General features: G+C 33.8%; 1 long non-coding RNA gene and 1 pseudogene across 1 annotated transcript; one reads left to right on the forward strand and one right to left on the reverse strand.

The window, feature by feature from the left end:
• Positions 1-20,118, forward strand: part of LOC115978641 — a 42,955-nt pseudogene that overhangs the window by 16,750 nt on the left and 6,087 nt on the right.
• On the reverse strand, positions 14,301-15,378 carry LOC115978642. Its single transcript, XR_004088808.1, has 2 exons — positions 15,185-15,378; positions 14,301-14,711 (listed from the first exon to the last, which is right to left on the reverse strand). It is a non-coding gene; the product is annotated as an uncharacterized LOC115978642 (long non-coding RNA).

Here is a 20,118-nt window from a genome sequence, read left to right on the forward strand (position 1 = left end):
CCGGGTTAAGTTGGGTTAGCTGGACAAACGGGTCAGACCGAGGTAGTGGAGGATGTCGTCATCCATGACGTCATAGCTCTGAGGCGTGTGTAGCGCATGGCACGTGAAAGCGCTTCAGTGAAGTTGTCAGCGCGTGCGAGCGCGTGAATGATGAGGGTGGCGCGTGGAAGCTCGTAGACTTGAAGCTGTGAACGCCGGCGTTTCTGGAGGCTCGTGGTGGCGCGTGGTGGCTCCGTTGTTGATGACCTTTTTGGGTTTTGTACATCAAGGGTCACTGGATCTCTTGGTATTGTCCGTTTTCTGAAATTCGGAACATATTTGCATAGATCTAAAGGAGGAGGCCACGATTCCGAAGCTCGTGGCCGCGCGTGGAGGCGCGTGTTAGCTCCGGTGACCTTGATTTTTTAGGATTTTATAAATTGAAGTCCGTTTAAGGTCCCTGTGGGGTCAGTTTTGTGAAATGATCTTTGGATTTTCACAAATTTGGAAGAGAAGGCCGTGGGTGACAATTTGTCTATGATCACTTTTCTGTTCTTTTTTGCGAGCGGCTCTGACAAGGTAGCGCCTGTGCTTAGACTTGAGGGTTAGAAGGTAGGTGATGAGCTACCATTTTCTGTATGGCAACTTTCATTTCAACTTTTGGTGCAGTCTTCTTTGACTTTTAAGTGTTGTGAGTTTGCAAAATCTCACTTTGAGCTCTAATTGTTTTCACATTTCTGAAATGTGAATGTAGTTTTTTCCATTGGCCGGTTGGTGGAACCATTTAATGGTTTGTTGACTTTCTTCATTTTTCTGGTCTGTTGTCTCAAAAATTTTCTATATAAAGGCATGCTATTGCCTTTCTTCATCACTGAGATACATGCTCAACCTTCAGCTTTCTCCTCCTGTTTTCATTTTTTTTTTTTTTTTTTTACGTGCTAGGAGATTTTCTTCTAACAAGTTCTTTGTTATTGCTTGCATTTGTTATGCAGGCTTTCCTTATTTTTTTGGGCTTTAACGTCAAGCTTTACACCAACGTTCTTATAGTGATGTTTGTCTCCATCCTTGACGTTCTCATAACGACAGTCATCTAGGCAACAATGTTATCGACGTTGGAAATATGCATATACGCAGCGGAAAGTTAAACGGATCTACTTCATTCACAATCTATAACATGCACTATGTAAATTTAAGAATTCAAGTATAAGAGAGCATACCTTGAAGCGGTGAATTTCAAAAACTAAGATCAAAGCACTTGGGAATACTTTTAATCTTCACTCCAATTCCACTAACGCCCAAGAAGTGTGGACTCTTAATTGGTTACAAAGGATGAATTTGAGAGTGACATACACTCACCTACACCATTTTACAATGATGTTTCTCATACACAAAATTCTGTACGTTTTTCCCTTTGTATCTAACCAATTATCTAATTGGGCTGACATTTTGGGCCTTTCTAATTGGGCTTAGGTGTGTGGCTTGGAGTGGGACCAAAATGGACCAATAAGACATTAGCTCCAATGGGCCTTGGGCTTTTCTGTCAACTCTTGACAAGTCCAAAGTTACCATTAACTATATTTAATACCACTATATAAATATAGTTGCACTCTAGGCCTTATCTATAAATTATGTCCCAAGACTTTATTGTTCATGCAACCCCTTCATAAAATATTCGTAATAATATAAAGTCATTAATGTAGACTGTCACTTTGTAAATTACTACATCTTAATCCATGAGTACCCGGTTTAATCCTTTTAAGTTATTCACCATATATTTATGAAATCCAATTTCATAAATATATACTTTAGTAATTTCTTACTAAAGTAGTTAGGCCTAACTCTCTGAATAACTAAACCCATTAAACTTATCTCAAGGGAATATTTTATATCTCCGTTAAGAGACTATGAATTCCATCTTGAGAATATATATTCCATCAACACTAAATGTGGCTGCCCAATGTAGTGAGGTTTTGACCGTTACTTTAGATCTCACTCCCGATATATCAAAGCAACCTACACTTCATGATCAAGTCCATTATTCTCTCAGGATTAAGAGTTCATGCAAATATAAGTCTTGAGATTTATTATTCAATTGACAGTCTTTACAAGAATAATAAATCTCACAGCGGTCCAGTTCAATATGTTTTAACTCTTAAAACATATCGACATATCAACTAGAAGTCACCACTTCCATGATCAAGACAAATTATCTTAGTTGATACGTTATAATCTTCGCAGATGAAACGCCCAATTTCATCACCGACTACGAACTAAATTCTGAGTTTACAAAGAACTTGTAATTTATATCTTCTGTGACTTTTCACATAAATCACATACTATGCATCTCATGGACTATATGATAATGTCCAAATATTCATGTTACCATTATTTCAGATAATAATAAAACAAATTTATTAATTACAATATTAAGTCATACATTATGTCATACATAATGTCACACATAATATCAAACATAGTATCATACAATAGGATTTAAGGGCACTAATCCTAACAATCAAAGGTGTTCATGATTTAATGATGCTATTACTAGTACTTGACTTTGAAGTTGTACTGGCCTTTGTCTTGGCAATTAAGTCGCACCATCTCAAAAGTCTTTGTAACGCCGCCATTACAAGAGTCTTTGCAATGCAACCACATTAAGAGTCTTTACCATGAAGCTGTGCTAGCATTTGTCCTTATACTGAAGCCATGCCAACATTTATTTTTTCCATGAAGCAATATTTGCACTTGCATCTGCCATGAAGTTGCACTGAAACCGTTGCAACATTCATTTTTTCCATTAAGCAATATTTGCACTTGCATATGCTATGAAGTTGCACCATCATTTGCACTGAAGTCGTGCTAACATTCATTTTTGCTATAAAGCCACGACAACACTCTACATTAGCACTGAACTCGCATTGAAGTTGCACCAATATTTGCACTGAAGCCATGCCAACATTCATCTTTGCCATGAAGCCATAACAACACTTCATCTTTACCATGAAGCCATGACAACACTCCACATTAGCACTGAAGTTATGCCAATACTTCATTTGAGCCGAAGCCGGGCTAACATTCATCTTTGTCATGAAACTACGTCAACACTTCATTCACACCAAAGCCGTGCCAGCGTTCATCTTTGTCATGAAGCCACGTCAACACTTCATTCGCACCAAAGTCGTGCCAACGTTCATCTTTGTCCACGACAACACTTCATTCGCACCAAAATCATGCCAACGTTCATCTTTGTCATGCAGCCACAACAACACTCCACATTAACACTTGCACTTGTATTGAAGTTGCACCAATATTGACCTTTATAATAAAGCTATAACAGCACCAATTTTTAGAGGCAACATAGCTTAGATGTCAAGGGTGCATAGCACTGTAGCCAAACATCAAGATTTTAGAGATGCCAACAAGACGTTGAAGATGCAAGGAGTCCTTATCAAGATTTTGAAGATGCAAGGAAATATCAACAAAATCTTGAAGATGCGGGAAAAAATGACACCAATACTTTGAAGACGCCAGAATATGCTGTCAAGACTTTGAAGATGCAAAGAAATCCCATCAAGACTTTGAAGATGCAAGGAAATGCCAATAAAACCTTGAAGTTTCAAGAAGCTCCCATCAAAACTTTGAGGATGCAAAGAGATGTTGACAAAACCTTGAAGATGTGAGGAGAATGCCACCAAGACTTTGACATTGCACGAACATGCCCTTAGAGAAGAGATGATGCAACACCAACTTTAGATGTTGAAGGAAGGTGATGTTTTCCAGATTTCAGAGACATGATGTGAAATGGCATCACTTAGAAGGGAGATAATGTGGTTTAAATTTCAGAGTTGTGAAGTGGCACAACCTAGAAGAGAGACGATGTAGCCTAGACTTGGAAGGTACAAGAAAATGCCCCCAGGAGATAAGTGATGCAAAGTATACTTCAGAGATGTGGGCGGATGTCCACAAAAGATGAGCAATGCCATAAAGACTTCATTTCTTGCAAAAGAGGTTGGAGATTTTATTTTACTCCACAACCAAGCATCAACTTATGTTCATCATCATTTCAAGGAAAGTTAAGTAACGTCAACTCCTTACAGTCTTCATTTTCTACTACAACGATCTTTGATCATCCTATTGAGCTGTCGAATGTCTTTAAACAATGCCTTGCCAACCGAAGGGACCTTAAAAGCCTATTGATGACCGTTGGAAAACTCTTCAAGTTAGACTGGCAATCCTTCTTCTTTTCATGTGACTGAACTTAGTGACAAGTACTAAGCTGCCTACCTACCCCGGAGAGGGATCAAGTCATCACGTAGTTCAACAAATTTTATTTATTTTTTTATGATTTCTTTTTTTTTTTTATGAACTTTTTTTTGAAGATCTTTTTTTTTGATAATTTCTTTTTGGATGATTTTTTTTTTTTTTTATCTTTTTAAATTTTTTTTTTTAGTATGTGACTAAACTCAGCAAAAGATACTAAATTGCCTACGTACCCTCGAGAGGGATCAAGTCATCACGTAGTTCAAAAGATTTTTCTTTTCTTTCTTATGTGTTTTTGCAAAAAGGAGGGCGCAATGTGTAATAGTGGGTATCACCATTAATCGAACCTGGGACCTCGGCCTCAAGGGTGACACTGGCATCCAACCACTATGCCACACTCGCAATTGGTGACATAGAGTGAGATTAATTTCTCCTTATTGGTACGCTTTCAAGGGTAATGGGAAGACGTCATGTATCCTTGCAACGTTGTAGTGGGTAGTTTAAGCTCTTACCGAGGAGCAATCCTCGATTTTCAAGTGTAGAAGTGTTTAAGGAACTTCCCATTGATGAGGCCAATCCTTACGCCATTATTGTCAATCAATTTGTAAGCTCCAATGGTGTTTGCCCCCTGCCTGAGAGTTGGAAGTACATCACAAGCAACAGTCACATGGTTTGACCCAACAACTTCATCAAAGTTTAGATCAATCTTGTTTTCTTTGGCAAGCTTCATGATTTGTTCTTTGAAGACAAAGCATTTTTGGATTAGGTGGCCAATGATGCGATCATATTTGCAGTAGTTAAAGTCATCAACTTTCCCCATGTCTTCTGGTCGCTTGCATTCTGGCAATTCAATCAGCTTCAATTGCAATAGTTGTTCTAAGATGTTTGGCACATCTTCATGGGGGAACAGATATACCTTTTGCTCACGTTCCTTAAAAGTCAGGCGACGCACCTTGTTCTTTTGCCATCCTTCAAGTCGTTTTTCATTTGCATTTACTCCTCTTCTTGGAACCTTGACTTCGGCAGTGTTAACAACCATTGGGTCTTTAAGGCTGACTTTTGCATTCCTGTCATTCCTTCTTACTTCCTTTCTGATTTCCTCAGGTATGAGAGGTTTTGTATTTCCGCGGCTAGCAATGCTCAGCTCCATGTCATGTGCACGACTTGCTAGCTCTTCAAATGTTAGGGGCTTTATCCCTTGGAGGATATAAAGAAGTCCCCAATGCATGCCTTGGATGCACATCTCTACAGCAGATATTTCAGAAAGTCTATCCTTGCAATCCAAACTCAAAGAACGCCATCGATTGATATAATCAACCACTGGCTCATTTTCCCATTGCTTGGTATTAGTAAGCTCCATCATGCTCACCGTGCGACGCGTACTATAGAATCGGTCTAGAAATTCTCTTTCAAGTTGCTCCCAACTGTCGATTGACTCAGGTACTAAGTCTGTATACCAATCAAAGGCATTTCCCTTGAGTGAACGAACAAATTGCTTTACAAGGAGGCCTCCTTGAGTCCCTGCGTTCTCACAAGTTTCTACAAAGTGAGCAATGTGTTGATTAGGATTTCCTTTGCCATCAAATTGCAAGAACTTGGGGGGTTGATACCCATTTGGCATTCTCATGTTGTCGATGTGCTTTGTGTAGGGTTTTGAATATGTGAGAGAACTTGTAGAAGAACCTCCATATTGTGCTCAGATGGTATTTGTTATCATGTCTTGTAATTGTTGGACTGACAACGAAGCAACCGAAGTAGATTATTCTCGTCGAGGAGTGTTTTCAATTTCTCTCCCTTTGTCATCCTTTGTAGATGTGAATTTATGACCATGGCTTGATTCACCAAGATCTTGTACTTCGAGTTTGTTCATTAAAGTTTCAATTTGGAGGTCCTTATCTTCAAGTGCTTTTGTGAGAAGGACAACTCTTTGTTCCATTTCAGCCATCTTTTCTTCCATGGTAGAGGTGTTCGTCATCATGACTGACACAACTTCCCAAGATGATAGGAGAAGAAAGTGAATTGAAGTGAGCACGTGAAATTTCATCTTTTGGTTTCCCTTTGATGGGAGAGAAATCATGCGACCAACTTCTTGTGAAGGAAGAAGGGGATTTGCCCCCATACTTGAGGTGTTCCAAGGTGGAGATGTCCTTGTTGATGACCTTGTTTCTTGTGAGAGGGTCTAAGGAGATGATTGTCCGGACCTTGGCTTCCTTGGTTGATTGAGATTGAAGTTGATTATTTGCTTTGGGTTGGCTACAATTGATTACACCAATGTAGTTGTTGGTGGTAGCCATACCAAGTTTAGTTGAAGTAGCTATTGTTGAAACTTGAATGTTCTTACTAGAGGCCATTGAAGTTGGTAGCAAGATGATGAAGATTTCTTTCTTTGAAGGAGAATGAGATGAGAGGCAGAAAGGTCCCTCCGGGCGTGCCAAAATTTGTAAGCGACTAAATTTCTCGGTTCAAAATAAGTCAAACAAGTAAAATAGTTTCACAAATGCGAACTTGTATTGATGATTGTGTGGTACAATTCTTTGTAATTATAAAAGAGGTATCCTCTGATTCGATCTCCTTAAAAGAATTGTTGATTAGATTTGTAGTAATGTGATTTTGATTCGAACACCCAATATACTTCAATTTGGCTAAAGAATGGATCGAAGATCTTTGGAACAGAATTAAAATGAATCTCTGGCTATGAGCTTGTTGGAAATCCTTCGTTCTTCACGTTCTTCATGTTCTTCGTGTGTTCTTCATCTTCGAAGGTTTGTGGTGGAAGTTCTTCAGGGTTTTAGAGGCTTGAATCCGTTGAGCTTCATTGATTTGTGATATCTTGAGGTTTCTAGAGGCTTTTGAGCTTGATTCCAGTGAAGTTTTGAGATCTAGGCAGGTAGTTTAGATGATTTTGCTTCGAATGTTCTTCATATTTGAAGGTTTGTGGCGGAAGTCTTCCAGCTTGGAGGCTTGAATCCGTTGAGCTTCACCAATTTGTGGTTTCTTGGAGTTTCTAGAGGCTTTTGAGCTTGATTCTAGTGACTTTTAAGATCTAGGAAGATGATTTGGATGATTACTCTTCGAATATTCTTTGTATTCGAAGTTGAAGTTCTTGAAGTTCCTGGAGGCTTTAAGGCTTGATTCCCGCAGAGCTTTTTCACTTTTGAATCTTGGTCCCCCCTTAAATGTCTTAGGAAGGCTTCTATTTATAAGAGTTTGGGGGTGGGTGAGCGACATGTGGCGGAGTCTGATTGGTGACACATGTCACAGCCTGATTGGTCTGCTTGTGTCATCGCTTACACGTGCACTGATGCATGATTGGTTTTTGCATGATACTTGGCAAATTTCTGTTGGCTTCTGAATAGTGATAGCAAAACCTATTAGCAGTACGTGGTGCTTTGTAATTGGCTGTATTTTGTGGACTTGGTAATATGACGTGTCAGCTTGTGATAGGTCGGAAATTTTCCCTCTCCACACAATGTTTGATGCTATAAGTTACAAATGGATTGCATTCGAAAATATGTGTGTCAGTGTATATTCTAAAGAGAGATTGAACTGGTGTTATCACACATCATCTAAAACATACATTCGACCTTTTTTTTTACAAATAAATTAAATGAAATAATAATATAACGTATAGTCAACTTTTTATTTAGAGATTTAATGGTGTCACAACGAAAAAAAAGTAACAGTGTAGTCATTGAATATGGTAGCCCAATAGTTTAGTCCTAAACCTAATCATGCATGGTGTACAAGTTAAGAATACTACTTGTACTACAATTAAGTCTGTTAATTAATTATGAAATTTGACTCAATTTATTAGATTTGAAATTAATGAGATATGACAATTTGAAGTTAAACAATTATGTTTGTAAAGGAAGTTTGCGGAGAAGGATTTCGGAGATTATAAGACCACTATGGTTGGAAGATTAGAGGGCATTTGGTGAAGTTATAATTGAGCGTCTAGTTGTGCAAAAGTTCTATATTAAAATTGTTGTGGCTGTTTCTTTTAATAATTTTCTATAAGATCGGATCATTATTGGAATGGTTTTTTCATTAGAAAGATTTTTCATTAGCTTTCCATTTCGTTACCAAATTAGGGTCCGTTTGGATATAGCTTATTTTGCAGAAAACTAAAAACACTGTAGCATAATAATTTTTAAATGTGTGAATAGTGCCGTAGGACCCATTTTTAATTTTTTTTTTTTCTGAATAAAGTGGTTGTGGGTCTCATGAATAGTGCATGAACAGTGCATGATGTCTCCTATACAGTTTAATCCGCATGCATTAAAAAAAAAATAAAAAAATAAGGAAACGCTAGACGCAGATGCTGGCTTTTCATCCGTATCCAAACATATACTTAGTGTGCCTCTTTGTTGCTTTCTATTTGAACAATTTTAATTATGGTTGAAACTTGAAACAAACTATTTGTGCTAATCTGTTTGGACTCACTCATAACTTAATTGTTTTTTTCCTTTTTAATCGTTTGCTGATTTTTTGTCTTCGTTTTTTCCCCTGGATGTTTCAGGGTTTTTACTTGTATACGTTGGTTTTGGTCTTATTCAATACAATCTCTATCTTTTCTCTCAAAAAAATAGATGTGTTCTAAAACATATTTTCCAATTGGTATAAGATAGGGACGGAGTTAGGACTTAGAGTTAGGGGGGGCAAAAGTATAAACAATTTTTTTTTTTTTTTTGAAACTCCAAGTAAGCATTCATTTAGAAGAGAAATGCTATGTCCACAGTATTTTTCACTACATTTTCACAACAAATCGTAAGTAGTAGGTTATTATTGGTTGTTATGAGTGAGCAAAAAAGTAATTTAAGTTGTGGATTCAAATTAGAACCAATAACAACTTACCACATGTGATTTGTTATGAAAATATTGTGAAAATGTTGTGGACGTAGTATTTCTCAATTTAGAAAGTTAAGCTTCTTTTTTTTTACTTTTTTTTTTTGGTGTCTTGTGTGTTGTCAAATGTGTGTGCGCGTTCACTTAGACTAGTTAGAATTGGCTTAGGAATTTTTTATTTTATTTATATTTTGTTTGTGTGGTTTGTTTTGGGGTGTTATTTGGGCTTAAGTTTGTTATTGGTATTTTTTTTTTTTTTTGTTAATCTTGTCAAATTTATTTCAAATTTTAGATCAATAAAATTTTTTATAAACTTTAAAAAGATCAATAATATTGTTGAGAGGGCAAAGTGCAAATTCATTGAAACAAAATGCTAAAATTAATACACACATATACTAAAAAAAAATTGAAAAAATTTAGGGGGGGGCACTACAGTTCCGTCACTGGTATCAGATCACCCGTTTGATAAGAGATTTCTAGTAACATTGTTATTGTTTTGTGGAAATACATGAGAGGGAAAAAGTGTGTAAAAATATGTATAATGTTTTTTAAACAACAGTAACAAACACGCTTTTAAATCATATAGGCCAGGGTCACAATAGTATTATATTTTAGTGAGCTTAACTGCATATTCGGTTGGTATAGTAGGCTAGGCCGTATTAGCTACCCTAGGCTTTTTTAATGGGCCTTCAGTGGGCAATAACCATTTTATCTTTATCATGTCTCAAGTTAGAACCCCTCCCAAATTAATTTTGATACAAATTCCTGGCTATGGAGATTTGGGTTTACAATGGAGTTGCAAAAGTGGTATTCAGTATTGATCTGGAGGCCATCAATGTCAATCCATTTTTTTTAATAAGTAAATTTTTGCTTGCTTACTTGTTTGATTTTTTTTGTTTCTTTGTTTCTATTTTGTATTTTTAATTCTCTGTTCTTTTAATTTCCATTTGATTTTGTTATCTAGCTTGGTTGTGTTTTTCTTTTGTTTTGTCTATTTTATTATTTTTTTTTTTTAACGCCACCTGGCAATCCATTTGGCATCTAAGTGGCATAAAAATAATTTTTTATTGTGATTGATAGATACATTAGTATTTTTCAATTTCATTCATCACTTATGGCAATTACAATTCTAACACAATACGAAAAAGTTAGGGACTAAACTGATACATTTAAAACATTAGGGACAAAATTGACACATAGTGTAAATGTTAAGTTCAAAATAGTAATTTACCCTTAATATTTATATTTAGAGATATACACAAACATAAATAAGGTTTCAAACTCAAAGAAATAAGGCTAAAGAAACATCTCCCCCACCCGTCACAAACACGAAAAGAATAGGAATATGGAAAATAAAAAATAAAAGGAAAACGTGGGGGTTGCAAAGTTTTTTTTGGATATATACGAGGGTTGCATAGTTTTATTATTATTATTTTTTGGATACATGCGAGGGTTGCATAGTTTTATTTGTTTAACATGGTAAAATTCCTGGTAACTCAATGCTATTAACCGGCCATTTATGTATTAGAGATCCAAAGTTCAAGTTAATATCTTCTGATTTGTACTTTATAATTTACTATAATGTACAAAAAAAAAATCTAAAATCTTAAGGAACCATGCCATTTTAAAATCTTATTGTAGTATGAATCAATAAATTGGTTGAGATTTCATTTTTTTTTTTTATTGTTAACGATATTGAGGCTTAGGCTGAAAGTAATGAAATCCTAATTTTACTTTTATTGCAAATATTGTAACCTTTGTTAGTCTATGAGTATATTAATTAAAAATACCATTCAATGGGTTCCTTGTAAAATACATACTGTAGTCATGTATCGTATTCATCTGTGAACGTAAGATGTCAAACCAAACTACTTTAATTGCTTACATTCTCACTCTTTCTCTTATTTCCTCTTAATTTATCTCTCTACACTACTTTCTAATTTTACTTGGTATTAGAGCTTTTACTTGGTATTAGGACAAATGAGACTGGAGACACCACAAAAGTAACAAATAAGAACAAATTTATGAACATCCGTACTCCTAACAGCAAAACTAGTCTCAGATTTTGGTTTTTGCCTTAACAAAGAACAATTTGGTCTAATATGACCAACAATACCACAAAGGTGACATGTAGGCACAAAAACAAATTTCTTATGCTCTCTAACAATAGGTTTAGACTTAGGTTTAGAAACTTCAGCATCTACATCAGAACTTTTACCTTTATCTAACCTAGCAATATAAACCTTTTCTTTATGATTCCTCTTAAAAGGAGGGATATAAAATTTTTCAGCTTTAGGCTTAAGAGAAACAGAAACACTTCTATTATCAACAACAGGCTTGGTACTAGTCAGATTTTCAATTTTAGCTTTAGATTCAACTAACTCTTATTCCAAGCATTTCATCTTCTCATCTTAAGAGGAAATTTGATTTCTCAAAAATTCATTCTTTTTATTAGATTCATCTAATCTAACAACCAATTCCTCTTTACCAATATTAGCCTGATAATTTTTATCTTTGGGAATGTTATATCTATGACATACTATTCAAAGACTAGATTGAGTATGTTAGTGATCGATTATTGCCACATAAGAAATGTATGAAAAATATAAGGTGGGTGATACCAGAGATATTTATTGAACTTACATCCATCAAACCCAACATTAAAATTATATTTGAAGAATTTACATGTACTAAAACAATGTTTGTCCAAAAAAAAAACAATGTTTGATGCTATAAGTTACAAATGGATTGCATTCGAAAATATGTGTGTCAGTGTATGTTCTAAAGAGAGATTGAACTGGTGTTATCACATCATCTAAAACATACATTCGACCTTTTTTTTTTCCCCTTTTTTTTACAAATAAATGAAATAATAATAAAACGTATAGTCAACTTTTTATTTAGAGATTTAATGGTGTCACAACCAAAAAAAAGTAACAGTGTAGTCATTGAACATGTTAGAGATATGGTAGCCCAATAGTTTAGTCCTCACCCTAATCATGCGTGGTGTACAAGTTAAGAATACTACTTGTACTACAATTAAGTCTGTTAATTAATTGTGAAATTTGACTCAATTTATTAGATTTGAAATTAATGAGATATGACAATTTGAAGTTAAACAATTATGTTTGTAGAGGAAGTTTGCGGAGAAGGATTTCAGAGAGTATAAGGCCACTATGGTTGGATAATTAGCGGGCATTTGGTGAAGTTATAATAGAGCGTCTAGTTGTGCAAAAGTTCTATATTAAAATTGTTGTGGCTGTTTCTTTTAATAGTTTTCTATAAGATCGGATCATTATTGGAATGGTTTTTCCATTAGAAAGATTTTTCATTAGCTTTCCATTTCGTTACCAAATTAGTGTGCCTTTTTATTGCTTTCTATTTGAACAATTTTAACTATGGTTGAAACTTGAAACAAACTATTTTTACTAATCTGTTTGGACTCACTCATAAATTAATTGTTTTTTTTTCCTTTTTAATCATTTGCTGGTTTTTTGTCTTCGTTTTTTCCCCTGGATGTTTCAGGGTTTTTACTTACTTGTATACATTGGTTTTGGTCTTATTCAATACAATCTCTATCTTTTATCTCAAAAAATAGATGTGTTCTAAAACATATTTTCCAATTGGACTCACTCATAAATTAACTGTTTTTTTTTTTTCCTTTTTAATCGTTTGCTGGTTTTTTGTCTTCGTTTTTTCCCCTGGATGTTTCAGGGTTTTTACTTACTTGTATACGTTGGTTTTGGTCTTATTCAATACATTCTCTATCTTTTATCTCAAAAAATAGATGTGTTCTAAAACATATTTTCCAATTGGTATCAGATCACCTGTTTGGTAAGAGGTTTCTAGTAACGTTGTTGTAGTTTTGTGAAAATACGTGAGGCTGAAATAGTGTATAAAAATATGTATAATATTATTTAAACACTAAAAACTGTTGTTTAACAAACACCCTCTTAAATCATATAGGCCAGGGTCACAATAGTTTTGTATTTTAGTGAGCTGAATTGCATATTCGGCTGGGATGGTAGGCTAGGCCTTATTGGCTACCCTAGGCCTTTTTAATGGGCCTTCAGTGGGCAATAACCATTATATTATTATCATGTCTCAAGTTAGACCCCCTCCCAAATTAATTTTGTTATTAATTCCAGACTGTGGAGATTTGGGTTTACAATGGAGTTGCGGCAGTGGTATTCAGTATTGATGTGGAGGCCATCAATGTCAATCCAATTTTTTTTTTTTTAATAAGTAAATTTTTGCTTGCTTACATGTTTGATTTTTTTTTTTTTTTTTTTGTTTCTTTGTTTCATTTTTGTATTTTTAATTCTCTATTCTTTTAATTTCCATTTGATTTTGTTATCTAGGTTGTGTTTTTCTTTTGTTGTATTTTTTTTTTTTTACGCCACCTGGCAATCCATTTGGCATCTAAGTGGCATAAAAATAATTTTTTATTGTGATTGGTAGATACATCAGTATTTTTTAATTTCATTCAGCACTTATGGCAATTACTACTATGACACAATACCAAAAAGTTACGGACTAAACTAATGCATTTGAAACATTAGGGACCAAATTGACGCATAGTGTAAATGTTAAGTTCAAAATAGTAATTTACCCTTAATATTTATATTTAGAGATGTACACAAACATAAATAAGGTTTCAATCTCAAAGAAATAAGGCTAAAGTACAAACTAAACCCTTAAAATTTGGGAGTCTTTGCCTCTTTGGACTTTATACCCTAAAATTTTAGAATTTAGATTTTACCTCCTAAAGTTATATTTTGTGTGCATCAACAGCTCTATTGTCCATATATTCTGTTAAATGTTGTATAAGCTTGTCACACATGTTTAGTTTGTTATATTCAATAAAATGATTTTTCAGATTTTTTTTTCTAAGTTTATTGTTACTATTTTTTTAGAAAAAATTGTTAGGGTACAAAAATGACGTAACATCATTTTATTAGATAAACTAAGCAAGTGTAACAAGCTTATGTAGTACTTAATGGAAAATATGAACAGTGGGGTTACTAATACAAATAAAATATAACTTCCAACAATAAAATCAAAATTTTGAAACTTCATGATACAAAATTCAGAAATCTCCAAACTTTTGGGGTATAATTTGCACTAAAGAACTTAGTGTTACTGCTTACAGGTACAAGAAAATCAATATATAGGAGAAAATTGAAAGTTCTTTGGAAGACATTTACTCTTCATTTATTCCAATAGTGAATCCTATTTGTTCACTGGATTATACTCAACTCAAGTCATTACAATGCCAAACTCTAAACATAGTATTGCATTTAATATCTTTCTAATATTTTATTTAAGCATACTACATGTACTATAAGACCAGAATAATTGAACCTTAAACATATCTTATTTAGCCATCAAACATGGCACTACATGCATGCATAAAAGAAACGTCTAAAACATGTCTTCAAATAGTAGATATTAATAATCTGGCAGTAGCATATGGCATCTTCAGACTCCATGTTCCTCTCCAGATCTGCTTTGCATCCACCTTGGCAATTATGGTGAGGGAGTGTGGTAGCCTCCACTTCTTGGAATTTCGGGCGGCTCTATGTAGCGACCCCAATATGGTACTCCATCCAGAGCCCTTCGCCCTGTAACATTGAAACCACACACAATCAAATTCAACAATTTTTTAAATATTTTTTTAATTTCTAATATAGGTATTCAGAGCTTTTCGGGCATTAGTCTCTCATTTCACACACAAACAATTATTACATATGAAAATCCCTTGCGTTGACCCAAAGATGTTGAGTTTCGATTCCTGGACCTCATAAATCTTACGGGCCATTAGCACTCATTAGATCAACCCCTTAGATTTAGATTTAGAAGAAGTATTATGGATGCTAGTTAGGAGTTTTGAATCCGGGACCTCAAAGATCTTATGGGCCCTTAGAAATCGCTAGACCAACCTGGGGTGTGGGAGAGGGGGAGGGGGGTGGTGGTTGAAGATTCACTAGCTAGAGAGAAAAGAAAAAGGAATCAAAGAGAACAATCTTAGATGCTAGAAGAAGAAAAATTTTAACAAAACAGAAATTAAAACAATCAAAGTAGTCTTTCTACAAACCGAGTTTGAAATTTGGTGTTGCTTCAACTATCTTAGAGGACATGAGCAACATGACTGCTAAAACAAGAGCCATGGCCAGCAATTTGAACGAACTAGAGAAGACCATTTTTTCCCCCCTTTTTGGTTGTGAGATTGTGATATTAGAAGATGAAGGGAGAACAAGCTCAAGAATATTTTGGAAGCAGAATGGAGCAATTTGTAGATGAAGATAATTATTTATACCAAAAAGTTGTAGACTTGTCAACAGAGAAAAGTGAAAAGAAAAAGAATTTAGATAACGTACGAACGTTCCTAGTCCATTTCAAGTGGAATACCTCGAAAATTGCCACATATATTACATCCAATCTGGGTCATATACTCACATGCTAAAGAACATGTCAATCCAAGAAATATTCATTAGATTTGGTGAGTAAGATACACGTTTGACAAGATGGTTAAGTTAATAGAATTGCGAATAATGATTTTTTTTTTTCTTTTTATTTTTGTAGCACGATATTGGAATGTTGCACATTTTAAAAACATCTCCCCCACTGGTCACAAACACGAAAAGAATAGAAAAATGGAGAAAAAAAATAAAAGGAAAACGTGGGGTTTGTGTAGTTTTTTTTTTTTTTTTTTGACAATCTTTCTCTTATTTCCACTAAATTTATCTCTCTACACTACTTTCTACTTTTACTTGGTATTAGAGCTTTTTTTTTTCTTTATCTTTTTACTGCATATTGCAACATTGAAAATTTTCTTTGATCAATTAAGAATTTTCTAATTAAATCTAATCTCGTACAATATTAACATTAGTATATAGATTTATTTATTTATTTATGATTTTATACTTAATTACAACGAGAGAATGAGATTTGAATCCTAAATATATTCTCGCAAGAGAAATATCAGAAGGTATTAACCACATAAATTTTAAATAAATAGAAATCAAATCGTTTTAATTATTTTAATTAAAATAATTAAAATTGGCATAAGTTATGTCATTTTATGTGGCACCAACATTACTCTTGAGCATAATCTTGCACTTGTTGGAAAGTTACGAGTTACGGTGATTTGGTTTTTCCTCTGAAATCAAATGATTTTAATCAAACCTCGATGGGGCATTTTTGGCTACGTGCATGTGAGATGTGGCTTTGGTAAGAATTTTGATCACCTTGCTATACCCTTTTCCTTGGACTTGGTCCAATGTAGTAAATCATACGTGATGAGATCTGGCAAATTGCTCCTGTAGAAGAAAACCAACATTGAATTAATATTATTTTATAAATTTTATCCATAATTAATAGCTTATTATCTCAAATCTCAGGTAAGAAATTGTTAAATTAAGTGGTCAAATAGTTCTCAGTACTGTACAATTATTGAAAAAATTATTTCATAAATACCTTCATAATATTTTCAATTTTCACTATTTTTTTATTATGTTATGATATGGTTCCATCAGTTCTTTTTACGTTAGAAGCCGTGCTTTTAGTGTCAATATATTTTTGGTCATTGACCTGATCACCAACCCTTCGCTCATCACTTGAAAGACTTGTCATATCAGCTCCAACCCTTCACTCACTTGAAAGACTTTTCTGTGACTATTAGCTCCAACACTAAATTCCACATACTCCAAAGCTTTTAGCTTTGTCACTGCACCTCCCAATTATCCCAAAGGAAACGTTGAGGGTTTGATCTTTGTAACGCAGCCACAAAAAGTAAAAGAAAAGCAAAGGCCAAATATGTTACTTTCGTTGCATGCATGTACAGCCCAGAATGGTTCAAAGTTGTGTAAAAAAGCAATTAAAGACAAATTATCCACTTTCTTTGAAGCAACTTTGTTGATCGTGACTCAATTCCATTGTCTTAGGGCGTGCGGCCAACGGCACTGTTGGGCATCAGAAAGCCTGTTACAAAAAGTCTTAGCAACATGGTTGGAAGGGTAGTAGACCAAGATGATTGGCTAGAGAAAACTAATCATTACAAATGGAAAACAAATCATCTATACTAATTTTTGTGTTGTACTTTATAAGTTTTGTGTATGCACACACATGATACATGCATGCATATACAGTAAATTATATTTCACTGTTACACTCAATTCTAAACATAAAAGTTTCTACGTACTTTCTATGGTATTCATAATAGCTAATACAAGTCAATGATTAAGTCAATTTTTGTAATTAAATGCAGCCAATTTTTTCTTTGGGAATGTTATATATATCTAGGACATACCGTTCAAGACCAGATTGAGAATGTTAGTGATCGATTATTGCCACATAAGAAATGTATGAAAAATATTAGGTGGGTGATACGAGAGATATTATTGTACTTACATCCCTGAAACCCAACATTAAAATTATAGTTGAATTTACATGTACTAAAACAATGTTTGTCCAAAAAAAAAAAACAATGTTTGATGCTAAAAGTTACAGATGGATTGCATTCAAAACTTTAAATATGTGTGCCAGTGCATATTCTAAAGAGAGCCATGAACTGGCGTTATTATAAATCATCTAAAACATACATTCAACCTCTCTTTTTTTTTTTTTTTTAATAATAATAAAACATACAATCAACTTTTTATTGAGAGATTTAATGGTATCACAATGAAAAAGAGTAAGGGTAGTCATTGAACATATTAGAGGTATATTAACCCAATAGTTTTGGCTTAAGTTTAATCATGTTTGGTGTACAAGTTAAAAATACTACTTGAACTACAATTAAGCCAATTAATTAATTGTGATTAGTCTAGGGTTCATTATAAGACAGAAATTGTACTTCAGTCATATAGTAAAGATGTAGTACGTCCTTAAGAGCTTCTTACATGGACATAGGCTATCAAACTGAACCACATAATTCTTGTGTGTTCTTTTATTATTTATTTTCTTACTTCTGCTTTCACATCTATCGATCTTAGCATCTTTAACAGAACATGTCAACTAATAATTTGTTTATTGCAAAATAATTAATTAGTATAGAAAATTTAATTCTTGATACAATGCAAGTGTTCATAAGATTAATAACCAATAAGCTTTTTTTTTTTTTCTTTCTTTTCTTTTTCTTTTTACTGCTTATTGCAACATTGAAAATTTTCTTTGATCAATTAAGAATTTTCTAATTAAATCTTAATCTCGTACAATATTAACGTTAGTATATAGATTTATTTATTTATTTATAATTTTATACTTAATTACAACGAGAGAATGAGATTTGAATCCTAAATATATTTTCGCGAGAGAAATATCAGAAGGTATTAACCACATAAATTTTAAATAAATAGAAATCAAATCGTTTTAATTATTTTAATTAAAATGGCATAAGTTATGTCATTTTATGTGGCACCAACATTACTCTTGAGCATAATCTTACAGCTTGTTGGAAAGTTACGAGTTACGATGACTTGGTTGTTTCTCTGAAATCAAATGATTTTAATCAAACCTCGATGGGGCATTTTTGGCTACGTGCATGTGAGATGTGGCTTTGGTAAGAATTTTGATCACCCTGCTATACCCTTTTACGTGGACTTGGTCCAATGTAGTAAATCATACGTGATGAGATCTGGCAAATTGCTCCTGGAGAAGAAAACCAACATTGAATTAATATTATTTTATAAATTTTATCCATAATTAATAGCTTATTATCTCACATCTCAGGCAAGAAAATGTTAAATTAAGTGGTCAAATAGTTCTCAGTACTGTACAATTATTGAAAAAATTATTTCATAAATACCTTCATAATATTTTCAACTTTCACTATTTTTTTATTATGTTATGATATTGTTCCATCAGTTCTTTTTACGTTAGAAGCCGTGCTTTTAGTGTCAATATATTTTTGGTCATTGACCTGATCACCAACCCTTCGCTCATTACTTGAAAGACTTGTCATATCAGCTCCAACCCTTCACTCACTTGAAAGACTTTTCTGTGATTATTAGCTCCAACACTAAATTCCACATACTCCAAAGCTTTTAGCTTTGTCACTGCACCTCCCAAATTATCCCAAAGGAAACGTTGAGGGTTTGATCTTTGTAACGCAGCAACAAAATGTTAAAGAAAAGCAAAGGCCAAATATGTTACTTTCGTTGCATGCATGTACAGCCCAGAATGGTTCAAAGTTGTGTAAAAAGGCAATTAAAGACAAATTATCTACTTTCTTTGAAGCAACTTTGTTGATCGTGACTCAATTCCATTGTCTTAGGGCGTGCGGCCAACGGCACTGTTGGGCATCAGAAAGCCTATTACAAAAATTCTTAGCAACATGGTTGGAAGGGTAGTAGACCAAGATGATTGGCTAGAGAAAACTAATCATTACAAATGGAAAACAAATCATCTATACTAATTTTTGTGTTGTACTTTATAAGTTTTGTGTATGCACACACATGATACATGCATATACAGTAAATTATATTTCACTGTTACACTCAATTCTAAACATAACAGTTTCTACTTTCTATGGTATTCATAATAGCTAATACAAGTCAATGATTAAGTCAATTTTTGTAATTAAATGCAGCCAATTTTTTCTTTGGGAATGTTATATATATCTATGACATACCGTTCAAGACCAGATTGAGAATGTTAGTGATCGATTATTGCCACATAAGAAATGTATGAAAAATATTAGGTGGGTGATACGAGAGATATTATTGTACTTACATCCCTGAAACCCAACATTAAAATTATAGTTGAATTTACATGTACTAAAACAATGTTTGTCCAAAAAAAAAAAACAATGTTTGATGCTAAAAGTTACAAATGGATTGCATTCAAAAATTTAAATAGGTGTGCCAGTGCATATTCTAAAGAGAGCCATGAACTGGCGTTATTATAAATCATCTAAAACATACATTCAACCTCTTTTTTTTTTTTTTTAATAATAATAAAACATACAATCAACTTTTTATTGAGAGATTTAATGGTATCACAACGAAAAAGAGTACGGGTAGTCATTGA

The sequence above is a fragment of the Quercus lobata genome, chromosome 3 (genome assembly GCF_001633185.2).
Source record: "Quercus lobata isolate SW786 chromosome 3, ValleyOak3.0 Primary Assembly, whole genome shotgun sequence".
Taxonomy (NCBI): Eukaryota; Viridiplantae; Streptophyta; class Magnoliopsida; order Fagales; family Fagaceae; genus Quercus; species Quercus lobata.